This window comes from Podarcis erhardii (assembly GCF_964252035.2).
Source record: "Podarcis erhardii genome assembly, chromosome: 17".
Taxonomy (NCBI): Eukaryota; Metazoa; Chordata; class Lepidosauria; order Squamata; family Lacertidae; genus Podarcis; species Podarcis erhardii.
In genome coordinates this window covers 3,235,668-3,240,568 of record NC_138515.1, presented here as the reverse complement: position 1 = coordinate 3,240,568, position 4,901 = coordinate 3,235,668, and positions in this window count along the sequence as shown.

Below are 4,901 nucleotides of genomic sequence, written 5' to 3'. Positions count from 1 at the left end.
CAGCTGCTTCTGCTCCCCCACGTGAGGCTGGCGGGGAGGAGACTGAGCGCCCTCCGGGCCTGCCCCTCCATGGGGCGGGGAGCGGGAGAGAGGAGGCGGAGAAAGACGAGGCAGATGGCAGGTTTGTGCTTTTAAAAAGCAAGTTTCCTAAAGCGTCTGAGTGACAGGTGCTAGATACAAACATACATGCATATAGAATCATCGAGTTGGAAGAGACCACAAGGGCCATCGAGTCCAACCCCCTGCCAAGCAGGAAACACCATCAGAGCACTCCTGACATATGGTTGTCAAGCCTCTGCTTAAAGACCTCCAAAGAAGGAGACTCCACCACACTCCTTGGCAGCAAATTCCACTGTCGAACAGCTCTTACTGTCAGGAAGTTCTTCCTAATGTTTAGGTGGAATCTTCTTTCTTGTAGTTTGGAACCATTGCTCCGTGTCCGCTTCTCTGGAGCAGCAGAAAACAACCTTTCTCCCTCCTCTATGTGACATCCTTTTATATATTTGAACATGGCTATCATATCACCCCTTAACCTCCTCGTCTCCAGGCTAAACATGCCCAGCTCCCTAAGCCGTTCCTCATAAGGCATCGTTTCCAGGCCTTTGACCATTTTGGTTGCCCTCCTCTGGACACGTTCCAGTTTGTCAGTGTCCTTCTTGAACTGTGGTGCCCAGAACTGGACACAGTACTCCAGGTGAGGTCTGACCAGAGCAGAATACAGTGGCACTATTACTTCCCTAGATGCTATACTCCTATTGATGCAGCCCAGAATTGCATTGGCTTTTCTAGCTGCCGCGTCACACTGTTGGCTCATGTCATGTTTGTGGTCAACCAAGACTCCTAGATCCTTTTCACATGTACTGCTCTCAAGCCAGGTGTCACCCATCTTGTATTTGTGCCTCTCATTTTTTTTGCCCAAGTGCAATACTTTACATTTCTCTCTGTTAAAATTCATCTTGTTTGTTTTGGCCCAGTTCTCTAATCTGTCAAGGTTGTTTTGAAGTGTGATCCTGTCCTCTGGGGTGTTAGCCACCCCTCCCAGTTTGGTGTCATCTGCAAATTTGATCAGGATGCCCTTGAGTCCATCATCCAAGTCGTTGATAAAGATGTTGAATAAGACCGGGCCCAAGACAGAACCCTGTGGCACCCCACTAGTCACTCTTCTCCAGGATGAAGAGGAACCATTGATGAGCACCCTTTGGGTTGGGTCAGTCAGCCAGTTACAAATCCACTGAGTGGTAGCATAGTCAAGACCGCATTTTACCAGCTTCTTTACAAGAATATCATGGGGCACCTTGTCAAATGCCTTGCTGAAATCAAGGTAGGCTACATCCACTGCGTTCCCTTCATCTACCAGGCTTGTAATTCTGTCAAAAAACAAGATCAGGTTAGTCTGACGACTTATTTTTCAGAAATCCATGCTGACTATTGGTGATCACAGCATTCCTTTCTAGGTGCTCACAGACTGTTTGCTTAATGATCTGCTCCAGAATCTTCCCTGGTATTGATGTCAGACTGACTGGGCGGTAATTATTTGGGTCCTCTCTTTCCCCCTTTTTGAAAATAGGGACAACATTTGCCCTCCTCCAGTCTGCCGGGACTTCGCCTGTTCTCCAAGAATTCTCAAAGATGACTGCCAGTGGTTCTGAGATCACATCTGCCAGTTCTTTTAATACTCTTGGATGCAGTTCATCTGGCCCTGGAGACTTGAATACATCTAAACTAGCCAAGTATTCTTGTACTATGTCCTTAGTTATTCTGGGCTGTGTTTCCTCTGCTGAATCATTTGCTCCAAATTCTTCAGGTCGGGCATTGTTTTCTTTATCGGAGAAGACTGAGGCAAAAAAGGCATTGAGGAGTTCAGCCCTTTCTGTGTCCCCTGTTTGCATTTCACCATCTTCTCCTCTGAGTGACCCCACTGTTTCTTTGTTCTTCCTTTTGCTACGAACATACCCATAAAAGCCTTTTTTTGTTGCTTTTAACCTCTCTAGCAAGCCTGAGTTCATTCTGTGCTTTAGCTTTTCTGACTTTGTGTCTACACGTGCTGGCTATTTGTTTGAATTCCTCTTTGGTGGTTTCCCCCCTTTTCCATTTTTTGTACACATCCTTTTTTAATCTTAACTCAGTTAAAAGTTCTTTAGATAGCCACCCTGGCTTCTTTAGGCACCTTCCATGTTTCCGTCTCACTGGTATTGCCTGAAGTTGTGCTTTTACTATCTCCCTCTTAACAAACTCCCAGCCATCATGAACTCCCTTTCCTTTTAGTATTACTGTCCATGGGATCTCACCCAGCACTTCCCTAAGTTTTATGAAGTCGGCTTTCTTAAAGTCAAGAAAATGAGTCCTAGTATGCTTGGCTGCTCCTTTCCGCTGTATAGTAAACTTCAGAAGAGCATGATCACTCGCGCCTAATGATCCTTCCACTTCTACCCCACTAACCAGGTCATCAACATTGGTTAGGACCAGATCTAAAATGGCTGTTCCTCTTGTTGCTTCTCCCACTTTCTGGACAATGAAGTTGTCTGCAAGGCCAGTGAGGAATCTGTTTGACCTTATGCTCTTGGCTGAGTTTGACATCCAACAAATATCCAGGTAATTGAAGTCCCCCATTACTACTATCTCCCTTCCTTTTGCATGCTTGGCCATCTGTTCCAGGAAGGCATCATCTATGTCCTCCGTTTGGCTTGGGGATCTATAGTAAACTCCCACAATGAGGTCACTGTTATTCTTCTCTCCCTTAATTTTGACCCAAATGCTCTCACTTTGGCTTTGAGGTTCTAAATCTTGGATCTCTTCACAGGTATACACATCCCTGACATATAACGCCACTCCTCCTCCTTTCTTGTCTGGTCTGTTTCTCTGAAATAGATTGTATCCCTCCATTATTACATTCCAATCGTGGGACTTATCCCACCAGGTTTCAGTGATGCCTATTATGTCATATTTAGTTTGCTGTACCAAGAGCTCAAGCTCATCTTGTTTATTCCCATGCTTTGCACATTAGTGTACAGACATTGAAGTCCATTAATCATTCCCCCGTGTCTCTTATTTAAGGATTTTTTCCTCCCACCACTAGGTCTGCGTGCTGTTTGCTCCATTTGGTCTATGACATTTGGATGATCATCTTCATCAATTGATAGACTCCTGCCTTCAGGAGCACTGTCTCCCTCCCCCACATTACTCAGTTTAAAGCCCTCCTGATGAGGTTTATGAGATTTTTGGCAAAAACATTCCTCCCAACAGTTGTGAGGTGCAGCCCATCGCTTGCCAGAAGTCCATCTTCAAGAAACTGCAGTCCGTGATCTAAGAATCCAAACCGTTCCTGTTTACACCATTTGCGAAGCCAGCTGTTCAGTTCCACTATTTTTCCCTCTCTCCCTGGGCCACGTCGTTCAACTGGGAGGACAGATGAGATGACAATTTGTGCATTTAATTGCTTCAATTTCCTGCCCAGAGCCTCGTAGCCTCTTTTGATCTTCTGGAGGCTATTGCTTGCAGTGTCATTGGTTCCCACATGAACCAAGAGGAAGGGGTATTTGTCAGTGGGTTTTATGATTCCTTGCAGTCGTTCAGTTACATCTTGGATCTTAGCCCCAGGGAGACAGCACACTTCCCGAGACATCTTGTCAGGCCCACAGATCACTGCTTCTGTTCCCCTCAGTAGGGAATCCCCTATCACCACTACACGCCTCCTCTTAGGGCTGGTCGGGGTTCTTCCGTGAGCTGTCCGTTCCAAGGTCGCCTGCACATTCCATATATATATATGGGGGGAGGGGCGCTAATCAGCTCAGTCTTCTTCATCATCATCTTCATCAGCTACCACCACCCTGACAAGGTAGGTCACTATATGAATTCCACCGTTCAGATGGGCGAACCTGAAAGTTAGTTGTTCTCACAAAGCTTTGCAAAAACTGCAGTCCTATGCCCACTGCAGGGGGTTGGGCTTGATGGCTCTTGTGACTTTCCAACTCAACAATTCCATGATCCTATGATTCACTGGAGAGCAATTCCTCGTTATGGCTTAAATCATCATAATGCTGCTGCTCAGTGATTTGCATGGAGAAGTTCCCGAGTTTCAATACCTGACCTTTCCAGGTAGAACTGAGAATGCTCTCCATTCGAAACCCTGGAGAGTAGCAGCTGCCATTCAGTGGACAACACTGAGCTAGCTAGAGGCGCCATCTGGCTTGGCGTGAGGCAGGTTCTGATGCTTCGTTTTTATAGTGTTAAAGCTTGTGAAGTGCTTTGAAGTCCTAAGAATCACCCTATGAGAAGGTAGGTCAGTTCTGTATTATTATCCCTTGCCCTATTTTGCAGATGTGAGGGAAGGAGGCTGAGGGTCAGGGCAGGTCTAGAACTGAACCAGGGGGTTCCCATTTAAGGATGCAATCCTAACCCCAACTGAAATGGAAGTAAGCCCCATTGAACTCAATTGTGCTTACTTCTGATTAGTATCACACTGTTGTGGTTCATTCTCTTGGCCATTGGACCTGGGCCCATTAAAAAGTATAAATAATTTGGGGATGTCCCAAGAAGTTAGTTAAGTAACAGGATTAAAAAGGTAAAGGTAAAGGGGCCCCTGACCATTAGGTCCAGTTGTGACCGACTCTGGGGTTGTGGCGCTCATCTTGCTTTATTGGCCGAGGGAACCGACGTACAGCTTCCAGGTCATGTGACTAAGCCACTTCTGGTGAACCAGAGCAGCACACGGAAACGCTGATTACCTTCCCGCTGGAGCGGTACCTATTTATCTACTTGCACTTTGACGTGCTTTTGAACTGCTAGGTGGGCAGGAGCAGGGACCAAGCAACGGGACCTCACCCCGTCAGGGTTTGGTTTGACCCACAGCGCCACCCGCATCCCTAGTAACAGGATTAGGGCAAAACAATTGGCAGAAACAC